Here is a 16,931-nt window from a genome sequence, read left to right as displayed (position 1 = left end):
ATAAAGTCTATTTCGTTCTTATTTTTGCCATCAGGGCTCCTTCATGTCCATTTATGGTTTTCTCGTTTTCAGTAGAAGGTATTAAAAATCCATAAAAACTGTGTTTTGCGAATTCTACTAGTAGCTCTCCTATGGAAATTCTAGTACCGATGTCATATTCTTCTACTGCCTGGTCTCCAGTCTGACTTTTCTCTACCTTTGCATTAAAGTCTTCCATCAGTATAGTTTACTGTGTTTTTACCTTACTCATTGCTGACTCCACGTCTTCAGAGAAGCTGTCAAATGAAGCGTTTTCATGGCTAGATGCAGTCGCGAAAGCCTGTATCATCTTTATCTTGTATCTCTCATTGAGTTTATTTACGATACCTACCAACATTTCATTATAGCTATAGTAATCCTCTATGTTGCCAACTATGTGTCTGTGAATTAGAAACTTCACTCCCAGTTCTCTTCTGTCAGCCAAGCCCTGATAGCAAAGGACGTGCCCATTCTGTAGCACCGTATAAGCCTCATCTGTCCTCATATTCTCACTGAGCCCTAGTACATCCTATTTACCACCCTCCAGCTCCTCGAATAGTACAGCTATACTCGCCTCACCAGATAAGGTTTTAGCGTTAAACGTTGCCAAGTTCAGCTTCCAATGGCGGCCTGTCCGAATCCACAGATCCTCAGCACCCTCTGCTGCGTTGCACGTCTGACCGCCACCATGGTCAGTTGCTTCACAGCTGCTGGGGACTGCGGATCGTCAGTTAATTGACGCTTGCATATGGGAGGTAGTGAAGGTAGTGGCCAGATACTGCACCAGGGTGGCCAATAACCTTCTCTGGTGAGAACCCCCCCCCCCCGTTCAGCTCGGGTCCATGGTGTCGCTACATACCAAACGCCTGCTTACGCAGACGCCCCTGCGTTCATATATATGTGACAATATGATGAATGGGAGACGTGACCTGGCTCATACGCCCCGTCTGCCGTTCAACATAGCGGTACATATACGAAAGGTAAATCTAAAAATAAACAACTGAACATAGCCCGCTAAAAGAACTATAGATGCAAAGCAGCAGGCTGTAACGCTTACACTGGCGTATATGCAGTAATTCGGGATATCGCTTTTAGTTCACTGTTTTTCACACCACGTGGTGTAGAGACCTTTATGCTGTACATAGTAATGGACATCACTTGTGCAGACTTTTGCTGAAGTTTTACCACAATCAACGTGCGCTTTCTCATTTATTTACCGACAGGTGATTTTTTTACTCTAGTAATGCTGCTTTCCTTCACTATCAATTTTGCACACACAAGGACAGGTTGTCCTAACATGCATGCCACTTGAGTGCACTTAGCGAATAAATTATCGTTGCGCTGCAATTAGCTTTTCAAAAATCGTTCCATACGTTTTTAATGTATGCAGAAAAGTTTCTTGAATATAATGCAGCCGACCAATTAAAAATAATTGCGTCGTAAAGCATAGGAATGTTGTCGGAATGAAGTGCGTCAATAGCGATTAGAGCGATTAGCGAAAAATGAGGCATTGCTCAGTAATAATTTTTCGAAGAACGCTCCCCATAGCTTTACGCCAAGTGGTTCCCCTAGGAGTTGGCTTTGCCGCACTGCTCAATGTCCCAGATTGCTGGACATGTGGTGGCGTTGACGCTGGCGCTCTTTGCGGGATTGGGGCAGGAAAGAAAACTGGGGAGGCGCAAAGCACGCAGGGGTGGACCGGTGGTTTTTAACGGAACATGTCAGTCACTGCTAATGGACAATGAGAGACAAAATACTCCAAGTGGACACAGTGGCACGAAGTTCACTTTTAGCTAACGTGCACGCTGCAGTTATTTATTCTTCTACCGCGTCCAGGAAAAATCCCCCACCAGAAGTACCTTGAAGGTCAAGTTCGTCGGAGGAGGGGAGAGGGGAGGCAGTGATGGTGGTCACGCCACACACCTGATTGAGCTCGACCATAAGATGCATCGCAGGTGGCTTCTGGGATGAGCCGGGCACGCACCGATTCATCTCGGAGGCCAAGCTTCGCATTTAAAATTTCGAAAGGCTTGAACCACCTTGGTTATGAATGTAGTGTGTATGTATGTGTGGACTCACCTACGTGCGTGTATGTCTCTACGTGCAGGTTTTGTGCCTGTGCGTGCTTGCGTGCGTACATGCATGTTTGCAGACGTGCGATCGATCTACCGTTCTAGTCCTAAAGGTGCAGCTTAATGGTACCCCAGTATATATATGTGTATCAATATCGTATGCGTGTACAGGCAGATGTCTGTCGGATGTCAAGTAACGCTGTGCTTCCAGATGGAACCCTGAAAACAAAAGGGCTCATTGTGTTTTATAATTTTTAATCGCCTTGTTATTAGGGACTCGTTATCAATAATTCGATGAACCTGATGTTTGTATATGCCACAACAAATTTTCAGGTAAAAGATTTACGGACCTAGTTCAGGTAGTTCTGTTGTTCAATTACACGCGACTTTGTACCGAAAGATAGAGACACAAAAAAAAACCGTGCCACGCTTATGACCTATTCAGTTCGCCTGCACCACCTGAGCTAGTTGACCGGGTCCTGTACCTTGTCATTAGTTTGGGTGGTGCAGCCACGTGAGCTCTGAACGCCGTTGCTAATTTTAAAACATGCAGGAGAGTAGCACTTCTTCAGAGATTTTCTTCGCCCCCTTTGCTGACGACATCGCCTAGGAACAGTCATGCCCGACGCCCTAGCAGCTGGGCAGACCACGTAGAATGGAGGCTTAGGCGCCCTATAATCTAAAATGTGTACATAAGTGCATGCCGAGATATTTACGCCTCGAACGGGATTGAAACGAGTGATTTGCCACATGTTAATGTTATAAAGATGGTGTAAATTTAGCTTAAAAAATAAGGCTGGCACCTTGTCAGCACCTCGTCCTTCATATGCGGAGTCACGCTGTGTGTGCACATCTGAACTCACACTTCACAATTTCGGAAGTTCTCGTACACCGCTTTTAGTTGGTTCTGCTTCGTGCAGGCTGGTTGAACTTACCTTTACCTGTGATGTGACTGTTGGCCTGGATCCCACAGCGAACACGTTCATCACCTCATCTGTCTTCCTCTCCAAATGCCCTTGATCAGTATTCGAGGTTAAAACACAGGAACCATGCGCATCTTTTAGAAGAGGAGCACACGAGCGCGAGCCTCTCTTGGCGCCTTAGAGAACTAGTGTTTCTCACGTCGGCTGAGGCAGTGGCATTGGAAAGTGCGGAAACGACGGCATAGAGTGCACACACGACCATACATTTTGTCCAGTAGGCAAACTGTGCTTCGGCTGCGGGCACAAATATGTGCGGCTTACTCCTCGTTAGGGGAATCGGTATGACACGAAAGTGAAACGTGTCTTCACATAGGCAGTTAAGCGTTTATTGCGTACTCTTTCGCCACAATGCTGAAGAAATGATTCCTAGAGCACCAAATTGCAAAGTCATGCGAAGAACAGCAAGCAGTAGCAGCTCTAAACTTGTAGCACGCACCTCAAGCAGCAAGAGTGCACGGAAAGAACTTATGTAGGACAATCGCGCACTAACAACTGTCACAGCTCAGCACTTGAAGCGCTCCTTTCAAGCAGAATGAAAGGCGCACACACTAACCGCACAAGCAAACGCCGGACAAGCGCGAACAACTGTCACCATGTTTACTTCTGCACGTGTAAGCGGCGTGCTCTTTTCGTAAATGCGACCACGGCAGCGATCGAAGTCACTTTAGTGCTCTCCCGAATCATGAGTCTGATAAGCGCATGCGCATGGGAGAGAAGAGACTATGCTGCGGCACTTTCCATAACGCGAGTGACGATGACCTTACAGAGGGCCCAACGCGCGCTCTTCGCACCACCTCGCTACTGATGACCAAACCGCGCTGCATATGCGTAGTTCTGAGGACAGCAAATTGGTATATGGCGCGCATGAATGGCTTACCGTTAGCTCTCTTGACAACGTAGTCTTGTGGTATACAGTTAGCCCTGCGCATCGCTGTTCGTGAGGTCACTGGTTCAACGCCCAACAACAGAGCTTTCCATGTCACTTTTAAAGCGAAAGCTGCGTATGGCTAGAAGAAATAATGGTACATAAGCGGTATCACGAGAGGTCTGCATCGGCTCTATTATCAGGCACGTCGTTCGCAGCGTCCTAACCAAGCACACACGTCATTTACTGCGCTGTATATGGCATTTTCACGCCATCGCAGCCGTCGCGCCGAGCATGCGTGCAACAGTTTCCTAAAATCATAACATTCATCTCATGTACAACGCCGTACACATGGCTCACTCAGAGTGCACTTGCGTTTTCTGTGTTATCTTGATACAAAGCGAAATGCGCATTGTGCGACGAGACTGTACGAGGAACATAAATTATTGGCCCTAATATGCAAACCGAGACATGCATAATATGAGCAGCCTGATTTGCTTCCTGCTGGCTGAATTGTATTAGCCCGGTCCCTAGAATCCGGTCCCTACAATGCCGATAAACACAGAGGTGTCAGCGTAGCGGCAGCGCAGCAAATAATTCTATGACCCTACACACAATATAGTGGCGTAAGGTACGTTTGATTGTTTAGGCAGAACTTTCAATCACTATTGTTTAGGCAGAACTTTCAATCCTTAAATAGGTTTAAATAGTAAGAAGTTTTACGTATTACGCTGTTGTTGACTATACTGCATAGATATAGCTGCTGTTAAATTTCTTACGTATTTGTACCGCAGCGTAAAATAGCTCTTGATTTCGCACAAGTCCACTAGAGATAAGATAAATATTATAAAATATCCCGCTCATTTGGTGTCGTTTTAGAATGGTTCCAAATCAGGGTGGAGCAGCAATGCTATAGTTTCTCTAGTAAGCCATAAGCGAGCCATGTAAGAGGTCTGTAGGATGCTTCCGGCGTTTGAAGATATGGTACATGTATGTGTCATGAGCTACGTGTCATATGAAAATGGTAGCCACAGTATTCTCAGGAATTAGGTGGGTGCGATTTTCGTAAAACTGGCGTATGCACGGCTCTGAATATTCACAAGTAAATGTTGATGCTCACATGTTACCATTGCATTAAAAAAAATTTGCAGATCCCATGTACAGTGGAAATCGACGATATGTGAAGCATGAATCAGGAGGGTTGATATGTCACTTTAAATTGAGCAGAACGTTGTGAGGCAGACGTAAACTGTGCCATGCATGACATCCATGCCGTCAATATTATGTTTGAATGTCTCATTTACCTTCGTCGTCTATTCACATCAGGTGATACAAAATTTAGTATCACGTGAAGTGATATGTAAAGCTAGCAAAATGGCCGCGAGCGCGCTATAAACGTAACATGTATTCATGCTTTACTTGGCACGCATATCATGATTATCATGTTTCGACGTGTCATTTACGCTTGCCGCCTATTCACGTCACCTGGTACCAAAATTGTTATATGTAAACCTAGCAAAACGGCGGCGAGTGCATCATAAACAATGCATGTAGTCTTGTCTTACATGGCATGCAAGCCATAATTTCCGCGTTAGGGCCTCTCACTTATGTTCGCGATGCAGTCATGTCATATATTAACTGTTTTGCATTGTGTCATGTGAACTAAACCACGGCAAGGGCAGCAAGACTATGAAATAAAAATCCTGACAATAATGACATACATGTCGTTGGTTTATCGGTATGAATAAGAGATTATGAAACGAGTATAAAATATGAGTATGAAAGAAGTATACCAGTCTTTTCAAAGAAGAAAGTCATCAACTCGCCATTCCTTGGCATAACCGAGATTGCTACGGACACTCCAAACTTGTATATTGGCTGTTTAGAGAATTGTGTCCCATAATGTTTAAAAATACGCGAGGAAGCATCCACGTGCTACCTGCGGCAGGCTGCTTACTTTGTCAGAAGGCATCTTTAGATGTGTACAAGCACTAGTTATGGCAAAATATACAGAAATTGAAACAATTACCTTTTCAACCAGTAAAAATAGCCAATGGAGCCCAATTGGCTAAGGAAATTCTCTACTTGTATGGTCCATCCAAAGGCGGCTACTGGTAATCACTGCAGAGCGTGAAAATTTGCTCCAGTTGGCTGGTGAATCTGAAACCAACTCCTTAAACGCGCACCTACTATTCATATCGAAAACGTCCTCTATCATAACGAAACTATTTTGTTCGACGTTATCGACCATCAACCCCGATATTTCGCTTCGTGGACGCTTATCTAAGCTTGCTTATGCCCTCAGCCCCATCCGAATCGGTAGGTGAAATGTAAATTCATAGTAAATAAAAATAATGGTGTAACATCATGGTAAAATGGCACTATTAACATTTCTGTACTGATACACAAGACCCCACTACATAGAAGTATTCTAGCATTATTGTATAAACATGCTTAGAGTGGACGATAACAAAATCATGTATACGTGAACTAATGTAATAAATGAAAAAATTCTACTTTTGTGCGTCCGTGTCAGTGTGTGTGTTGTCTCTGTGTTCATTCTCACTTCATTGTCTGCTTGAAGACAAACAGCGGTATTTGTTTTAGTAAGAATCTGATCTGGGCAAATCAGTTCATGGCAATAGAAATGTACAGCATGACTGACACAATGAACTAAGTATTCATTTGATGATGATGATGGTGATGATGCCTCCACTATGGCTTTTGCCCACTCAGGGGGATTAGCCAAGAATTGAAAACATGAAATTTAAAGCCTTTCGAATGATACCTAGTCCTAACAGAAGAAGAATAAGCTCACGTAAATACAGAAAGAGTGCAATATTTTTTTGCCATTTTGACGAGACAGAATAATATATATATCGAATTGAAATTGCAGCAATTTTGAACACGTTTAAAATTATTGTTTAGAATTTGCTTAATAAAATATAATAACAAATAGGCAAACTGTGGTTTAGAGGGGCATTCTTTTTGTTTTTGTTTCACGAAGATAACTGCAAACGGCATTAAAGGCCTTCCTGTGGCTGTAGCCCAGAACCGTAGCACCAAAGGAGAGTATATTCTCAATGGTGAAAGGCCGCCGAAGGTTAGCAAATGGGATGACAAGGAGACGTTTTCTTAATTGACTGTAACGGCCACACGACAAACAATAAGGGTCGATTGATTCCAGATCTGTAGAAAAGCTGCATATGGGAGATATTCTCAGACCAGCCATCTGTGAATATAGATTCAAAAAGGGCACACGACATCACAGTCTTGTTAGCATGACTTCAAGTTGTCTAGTATGACACTAGCCAGATTTCCATCGATGTTTGAAATGTCTCAATTCAGTTCATGGTGTTACTGATGCTATGGCATCAGCCCTGAGTGGAAATTTTGAGATCTTATCACCGTTTTATTGGACAGCACTGGAAGCACAGAAAGTATTGGGCCATTTAATGCCATTCCAGCTACTGAGTCCGCCATTTCATATAACTCTAACCCGGAATATTCAGGTACCCATATTATTTTAGGAGCTTAAGCTGTGGAGAAATTAGCGTAAGGAATGTCCTTAAGGCATCTAATTGAGATGAAACTGTCAGTGACGTACATACGGACAGAGAGTCTTTGATTATTACAGCAGTGTGGGTGCCCAAAGTTAGTTTTCGTAGTTCTAAAACCTTTGCCAAAAGTTCAGCTTCGAAAATAGGTGTAAAGTCTGGTAGTATTACTGAAAGCGACCAGTAATGTGAAGAAGAGAAAATGGCATTCCTGACTTCTAATCTATTGTTTAAGCATCAGAGTGGCTATTAGCATATTTGTTTCCACGCGTGCAAGGTTATCTTGCAAGCGGCTATTACGATCCTGTGTGAGTTAAATTTAGACTTAAAGGGACAAATCTCATCATATTTTATTAGGAGATTTTCATTTGGCCCGTTTTTTGAATAAATGATTGAATGAAGGATCTTTATTGCACTCATATCTTGTACAAAATAAGCACAAACTGTATGGTCCCATAGCCAAAGGCTTGTGCGGGTCCCATTAAAAGTATATATAACTGAAACTGTAATAGTTCTAATTACAAATAAACAGAAGTAAACAATTCAAACTTGATATCATCATACAAGAAGTAATGTTTATGTGCTAACAACAGTCACTTGAATTTGATTGAACATAGAGAAAAGGGAAAGTATATATATATCTTGTAGTAAACACAAATATTTGGTGATTAGGGGCGTACAGAACTGAAGAATGATACTTGTAGTTGCAAGTATCAATAGTAGTTCTCTTATATGGCTTAATAAAGAGAACAAGGGCATTGAAACATCTTTAAAAGGAAACAATTTTCGAATAAAACACTGAACACATAAAGGGCATTATATATACATAATGAAAAATTACAACCTAAAGTATCAGAAAACTCAAGCAGAGAATATTGCTTCAAAGTATTATTTTTTCAATGATCTGGAGAAGTTCTGGGTATTCTTTATATAACGCGGTATGCCATTCCAAACTTTCACTCCAGTATATTGTAGTAGACGTTTGCTATAGGCGTTTTTTGTGGGCGGTATATTGAAGTTGTTAAAAGTTTGGTTTCTCGCTTGGCGTCGGGAAATACACAGTAATGAAATTGGCAATGATTCATTGTTCCGAACGATACCGTTAATACATATAGATAATTTTAGCTTCCGCACAAAATCAAATGGTAAGATCTTTAACCTAGAAAAAAGTGGTTTGCTATATTCGCAGTAAGGCGAGAAAGTAATCGTACGTATAGCCCGTTTATGCAGCCATCGTATTGGCTCAAGATAAGAGTCATACGTTGAACCCCAGGACTCTACGCAGTACAGAAGGTGGCAATTTACTAAAGCAAAATACAAGGTGCGCAAAATTGTAGTGTCAAAATATTCACGTGCTTGCAAGAGGACATAACAACTTGAAGCTAGTTTCGAGCTGACTGCTTCTATTTTACTCTGCCGATTCAAACAGCTCTCTAGAACAACACGTTGGTAAGTAAAAAAATTAGTACATTCCAGGGAGCAATTATTGATGTAGAGTTGTATATCATATGGAGTAGGATTTGTACGGGAGTGGAATAACATAGATTTTGTTTTTTTGGCATTGATGGTAAGCCTGTTGTAAACCAATCGGTAAGCTTAGCTAGTTCAGTATTCATCTATTCTTCTATGTCTGACAGATTTTTGCCGGTAATAATTAGGGCAGTGTCATCAGCATACATAAGCATCTCGCCAGTTGTTAGTACTAAAGGCAAGTCATTTATGTATAGCAAGTAGAGTAACGGACCTAATACGTAACTTTGTGGCACAGCTGTTTGAATGGACTGAAGAGAAGAAGTAATGTTACTGATAATTACCATCTGTTCTCGACCTTGAAGGTCTCTCTGGAAAAAATTCGACATAGTGTTGCGAAAACCATATCTATGTAATTTGTAATGTAAGATATCATGGTCTATTTTGTCGAACGCTTTTCTGAGGTCCAGAAAAACCACTGCGGCGAATTTGTTATCTTGAAGGGCAGTATTTAAAACTTGGCTTAGTGTGACCACTGCTGTACTTGTAGAGCGCATCGGCCGGAAGCCATGTTGTTGCGGACGTAACACATGATATTTGTTCAAAAAGGAAAGCATACGTTTCGATAATATTTTTTCGAAGATATTGTTAAATACACTTCGTACAGAGATCGGGCGGTAGCAAAAAGGATCGGACCTATTTCCCTCTTTGTAAACAGGGGTGACTTTGGCTATCTTGAGTATAATGGATATTGACCGGCATATAATGAGTCGTTGAATAGGTTACATAATACTTCTCCAATTAAATCAACGTTCTCTTTCATAACGCGCGCTGGAATCTCGTCCTGACCCGGTACATTGCTAATTACTACTTTATTCACAATAAGCAGATTTTTTTTTCTCTGTGTTCTTTATAACGAAGCTATTTGGTAAGGATGTTGGTTCATACAGCGCTTTGTTAGGAATAGGCAGCATTCTGGCTAACGAAGGACCCACATTTGTAAAATAAGTAATAAAGTCGTTGACAGTGTCCTTAGTGACATTGTCGGGTAGCGTTTTTTCAGCACGAGTATGCTCGATCGCTTCGTTTATTATTTGCCACGTTTTGTGCAAGTTACCGGAAGCTTGCTCAATAAGCTTCGAATAATAGTCTTTTTTACATTTACGCGACATGGCTACCGATTTGTTACGAACAGTTTTATACTCATGTAGTAGATGAGCATTGTGCTTATCACGTTTCCACTTATGATGCCAGTACTCTTTAGCCTTAAGCGCCCCTAATAAACCTTGGGTCATCCAAGGACAGATTGGTGTTTCATATGAGCGTCTACGAATGTCTTTTTTCGAGGTATGTACGGCTTCGTAATAACATTAATTAGATTAGCGAACTCCCAGTCTACCTCATCATGATAAACCTCATGCCATCTAAAAGAGCCGAAGAAATAAGGAACATTTTAGTAATCAATTCTTCAAGAAGTAACCTTCCTCTGATGATTTATTGTAGGCCATGCATCCACAGTGACAAAAGTTGGTATGTGATCAGTGACAAGCTCATTAAGAACACCTGCTGTGATGTTGCTAGGAATATTTGTGAGGACATTATCCAACATAGCTTCTGTTGTACTTGTTACTCGAGTAGGCGCAGTGATCAGATTGCAGAAATTGTATGATTGTATAAAGTAAGCGTAGTCCTTATAACTAGCACTAAAGGCATCAATGTTCACAACCCCAAAAATAATAACCATAGTATGACCATTCCTTGCGAGGGTAGACAGAATGCCCTCAGTTTATCAAAAAAACAGCTAGTATCAGCGTTTGGCGGCCGATCACCACACCAACAACAACAGAGCATTCTATCTTTACAAAAAGTGCTTCTATATTTTGGAGGCTGCATGTGAATTCAGATAGTAAAGACAACCGAAGTCCGTTCTTTACAAAAAAAGCAACGTCTCCACCACGAGAGTTAGATGCACGTGGCTGAGATATCAATTTATAGCCAGGTATGGTAACTGTTTCATCCTTTCTCAGCCATGTTTCTAGAGCTGTTATTACGGCATAATGTTTGCCATGCCGCGAGATAGACAAGAGAAGAAGATTAAGATTTTTTCTTATACTGCAAGTATTACAGTGTAAAAGAGTTATATTTCCTCTCAGATTCGGTGTGTGAGACTCAGCAATAAAAAGAGGTTAATTTATTTTATTAAGGTCATCAATACATGACACAAGTAGTACTCGGGAGCTTTCACCTTTACGCATTAGTATCTTTCCATCGGATACCCATGCAAACTTCCAGTTCTTCTCTCGTTTTACCTGTATGGCTTTACCCAGCAAGACTTTGTTCTCTGCACACAAATGTTCGTTGACATACACCGGCGTGTTATTTTCAAAACCAAGCATTGAAGAGTTAAGGCGGTGCTTTTTAGCTGCTCTCAGAAAGTTGTCTCTCGAGGTCCATGATGCAAATCGGACGACAATATTTGGGAGCGTGCCACGTTTTGTGGGAACGCGCTGCGCAGCATCAATTTCTTTGCTGGAGATTTCAATGCGCAAGCATTTGGCAACCTTCTCAATTGTGTCGAGTATGTTTTCGTTTTCCGCAAGCGGAACACCCTTCACTTCAACATTGTTTCTTCTTCCGTACTACTTTAGTTCTGTTAGCTCTTTCCTAATTACCTGTATTTCACTGCTCCATTTCTTATTTGTATTCAGAGTCTCAACACTTTCTTTCTTCACTTCTGCAAGTTCTTGTCGAAGCGACTTGAGTTTCTCCTTAAATCCTTCAAAACTTGTATTAACAAAATCCATCGACAGCTTTACTTATGATGATGACAGCAAGACTCCCTTGCTGATGACAGCAGACAACAAGATGATGACAGCATGACAGCAAAACTCCCTTGCAAGGACGGCATTCTAGAGGGGAAGGCTTTGGTGGACTGTGTTACAAAAAAGCACGAGCAGGGGGAAGATTCAAAACAGAGAAGTAAGAGGCCTGTTGACTTGATTGTCTTGTTCCATGAGCTGGCGGGAAAAGATGTCCTCAGGCTGTGGTCTAACTGGACAGAGAAGGCTTGAAAAATAAGGGACAGTTTTAATAGTGGAACGCTAGCGATGACTGCAAAAATAAGGCCCCACAACTGCGGAAATTCACATCTGCAACTATAAACATCTTCAACTCTTCAACATGTCTGGGCGTGCAACATTTGTACGCATATTTAGTCATTTTATGACGTGCCAATATAATATATATATATATATATATATATATATATATATATATTGTTAAGACGTTTATTGGCGGGCACTCGACGATCATGCACAACAGCGACAGTCAACGCGGGGACCGACTCTCTGCTCTGCACGAGCTGCTTTTCTTTTTATGAAAAAGGCGACCCACTAGAAGGCGCTGGCGAGAACGACCCACCCTTCGAAGGCTTCGCCCCAACTACTCCGGGCACGAAGAGGGAGCGGCCTGGCGACCCTACAGCTGGTTAGTATGAGCGGGTCATGGTAGGTTTTGAAGCGCTCCACGTTGACAATGTTGCGTCCTCGAGGGTGCATGTTCGAAGATGGTTCGATGGGTTTGATCAAGTTTTTTACAGGGGAAGTGCTTCGATAACACGGTAAGTGCCTTCGTATTTGGGCAATAGTTTTGAAGACAGGCGAGTTGCAGTGGTCGAGATCGAGAGCCAGACGAGCGCTCCAGGGAGGAACGTGGGCGCAGTAGTGCTGGTGTCAGCGGAAATGCCTTTTTGTCGCTCTTGATAATGCGCAGTAAAGGACTTTGTAAGCTCTCGACACTTTTCAGCAAGCTTGGCTGTAGCAGAAATAGGCGCCTACTCGGACGGATCTGGCTTGTACAGAAGTAACGTGTCGATGGTGTGCGATGGGTGCCTTCCATATAATAAAAAGAAAGGCGAAAAGCTAGTAGTGCTCTGAGGGGCGGTATTAAATGCGTAGGTCACGAAGGGCAGAATGGCAACCCCCATTTGTGGGATTGGTGGCGACGTACTTAGAGATCATGTCGCCGAGCGTACGGTTGAAGCGTTCGGTGAGTCCATTCGTCTGCGGGTTGTAAGCAGCAATTTTGCGGTAAACAACGTTGTACTCTTTTAGAATGGCTTCGCCGACTTCATACAGGAAGACGCGGCCGCAATCACTGAGCAGTTCCTGAGGTGGACCGTGTTGCAGCCTGAATCGTTGGAGCAGGAAGGAGGCCACATCGCTTGCTGTAGCCGCGGAGAGAGCGGCAGTTTCTGCGTATCGCGTGAGGTGGTCCACAGTGACAATGGCCCAGCGCTTACCAGCCGTCATTATTGAAAAAGGCCCATATAAATTGATGCCGACGTGCTCAAACGGTCTGGCAGGGCAAAGTAAAGGTTGCAGACCTACCGGCGACAGTTGCGTTGAAGTTTTGCGGCGCTGACAATCTAAGCAGGTGCGAACAAATTTTTGCACACAGCGCTACATCCCGTGTCAAAACTACCGTTGGCGAATGCGGTGATAAGTCTTCAATAAGCCGGAGTGCGCACATTGCGGATCATTATGAAAATTCGCATATGTCAGCGCGCAAACTGCGGGGCATGACTAATCGCCACTGGCGCCCATCACCGTTTTAATTGCATCGGCAGAGGAGGTCGTCACGAACGGCGAAATGGTGGGCTTGACGACGCAACGTGTGAGTGGATTGAGTGGATGAATCAGTCAGCAAGTCTATCAGTGAGGCAATTCATTAATCCTTGCGCTGTTCAGTAGTAACGGCATGAATGCTAATGAAAGAAATGGCAAGGTGAGACGCTGAGTTGTAGGCATTGTCGTCAGGCAAGGGAGAGCGCGACAAGACGTCGGCGTCAGCATGTTGCCTTCCGTTGCGGCACAGCAGGTGGATGTCATAGTCTTGCAGGCAAAGTGCCCACGGGGCGAGACGGCTTGAGGGATCTTTCAATGACGACAACCAGCATAGTGCGTGATGGTCGGTGACGACATCAAATTGGCGACCATGCAAATAAGGTCGGAACTTTGTAAGGGCCAAACAACTGCCAGTTCTCTCTCGGTGACGGTGTAATTAGTCTAGGCTTTTTAAAGCGTACGGCTTGCATTCGCCACGACATATTCCTGGAAGCCTAATTTGCGCTGCGCAAGGACAGCGCTGAGGCCGACACCACTGGCGTCCGTGTGTACCTTTGTAGGGGGCGTAGGCTTGTAGTGGCGGATTATAGGAGGTGACGTCAACAAACGACGGAGCATTGTGAATGCGTCGTCGCACTGTGATGACCACGACTGGAGAGGCCCGTTATTTTCGAGGAGCATGGTCAGTGGCGACATGATAGTCGCGAAGTTTCGAAAGAAGCACCGAAAGTAGGAACACGGTCCTACGAAACCTCACAGTTCTTTGACGGATGTGGGCTTGGAGAACTCGGTCACGGCCCAAAGCTTGGCTGTATCGGGGATAATTCCGTCCTTGTACAAGACGTAGCCGAGTATTGTCAGCGGCCGAGCTGCAAATCGGCACTTTTTTAGGTTCAGTTGCAGACTGGCGTCACTCAGACGCGTTAAAACATTCCGCAGGCCTTGAAGATGCGTGCAGAAGTCCGGAGCGAAAACGACGACGTCGTCGAGGTAGCACAGGCACGCGTGCCATTTTAGGTCACTCAGAACTGTATTCATCGTGCGCTCAAAGGTGGCGGGAGCATTGCACAGCCCAAACGGCAGGACGTTGAATTCGTAGAAGCCGTCGGGGGTGACAAAAGCAGTCTTCGGTCGAGCGTCCGCAGTCATAGGTACTTGCCAGTACCCTGAGTGCAAATCGTTTGTTGAAAAGAATTCAGCTCCTTGAAGGCTGTCAATCGCGTCATCTACCAGCGGTAGTGGGTACACGTCCTTACGGGTGATCCTGTTGAGGCGTCGGTAGTCCGCACAGAACCATCTTTCTTCGCGACGAGAACGACAGGAGACGCCCAGGGGCTGTTAGAGTGTCGAATAACATCGCGGCGAAGCATGTCGTCGACTTGCTCGCTGATTACACGGCGTTCTGTGGGGGATACGTGATATGGACGTTGCCGTAGTGGTGGTTGTGCGCTTGTGTCGATGAGATGCGTAACGGCGGATGTCTGACCGAGAGAAGGTTGAGCGACATCAAAAGGAGAGCGGAATTCTTCCAACAGGCTCAGAGGCTGGAATGCTGTAGCGGCGTAAGGTTGTCGGGAATGGAGGGACCGTATACATCAGGGGATAATGAAGCAGATGTAGAAACAGCACTAAGCGTACTGGAACTTCGGAAGTGCGTGTCTTCGGGTTGATTTATGACTTGTTCATCTTCGATGGGTTACACGCTGCCGAGACAATCCCCTCGCACCGACGTAACACTGTACGGAAATGAGTTCAGAACAACAATATTGGTGCTGCCGTGAGTGACTTGCACGACCGCGAAAGGAACCAGCAAGCCTTTTCTAGTGAAAAGACGATGAGATGGCGAGAGGAGTGCAGCGGTGTCGGAAAAACTTGCGCAGTAGACAGACACCGCCGCGGACGAGGTTGCCGGCATTTGCCTGTCGTCACTGACGAGTAACTTGCTTGGAGCAGATGAACTTTCGACCAGCGTCAAAGAAAAGAACTGTGTGAGCTCTATTTCAGCTGGTGCCCAATGAATGACGGCGTCGTGGCGCGAGAGAAAATCCCATCCTATAGGATGACGTCGTGAGAGCATGAAGGAATTATGATGAATTCGACAGCATAAATCACGTCCTGAATCATGAGACGGGCTGTGCACATCGCTGTAGGGTGGATGCTTTGAGCGCTGGCTGTAAGTAGGGAGAGCCCGGAAAGTGGCATGGTTGCTTTGCGCAGAAATTGGTTAAGTTTTGCGTCCATGACGGATATGGCGGCTCCAGTATCTACAAGGGACGAAACATGAACACCATCCACAAGCACGTCTATCACGTTCGATGGGCTTTCCTGAGGGCTTCCGGAGTTCGACAGCGTCACAGCCCTTGCCGCGTGAACTGCGATGACTATGTAGTTTTCCTGGTCAGCCTCCAGTGAACGTTGGCGCATCGGCGATAGTCAGCGATGTCGCGGAGATCGTGAACGGCGGGTAGACGAAGCGGGGCGGGACGACGGTGACATAAGTGGCGGTTGGTCATAAAAGCAGCTCGATTGCCTCAGTAAGCTGGAGGCGACCTGCGGTTGCTGCACACGATTGCAACAGCGTGCTAGGTTACCGACCCAACCACAAGCAAAGCAGATGGGGCGATTGTCAGAAGTGCGGCATTGGTTCGTGGGTCCCATTCATGTCGCAGAACACGAGGGGCGAGCCGGCTGCTGAAACGACTGCATAGTGGGCTGCATTCAGGGCACGTGGATGACGTCGGCGCATGTAGGCAGCACAATTTCTCCGAAGGCTTGGGGCCTAGTGATGGTTTCAGTATAACCAAAGGGGCCAGTCACAGGATTCGGTGGGGGTGGCTTGGCGACAACTTGGGCATAGCTTAGTGGCGCAGATACGGGAGGTGGCTGGTAGTATTCAGGAACGACCTCAAGACTGAAGTATCACAAAAGGGAGTAGATAAAAGTACGTACAAAAGTGAAAGAAAAGTAAAGTAGCAACAGTGACTTGGTAACAAAGAATAAATCATCACTTAGGTCTGAGAATGATGATGTCTGAAATTTCCAAGCGAAAGTTTGATTTACCCTTGATAGCAGGAATTGTGTCGGGAAGGTGGTTCCACTCTTAAAACGTCCCGGTAATAATTTATTCACGACAGCCTCTTGCTTTGCAGAGCATTATCCCAACCTTATAGACACGATAAATGCGAGAAGTGTAAGAAGGGGCTGTTATCAGGTTATCAAAGAGGAAGTAATTCTAGAAATTCAAGTTATGGAATGAAGCAAGGAGAAATCACTTTTGTCAGTTTGAGAGGGGAGGACGTAGTAAGAAAATTTTTATGGACGTTACGCTTGATGTTCAGCTG

Source organism: Rhipicephalus microplus, chromosome 6 (genome assembly GCF_043290135.1).
Source record: "Rhipicephalus microplus isolate Deutch F79 chromosome 6, USDA_Rmic, whole genome shotgun sequence".
NCBI lineage: Eukaryota > Metazoa > Arthropoda > Arachnida > Ixodida > Ixodidae > Rhipicephalus > Rhipicephalus microplus.
Note: the sequence above shows the minus strand (reverse complement) of the source record.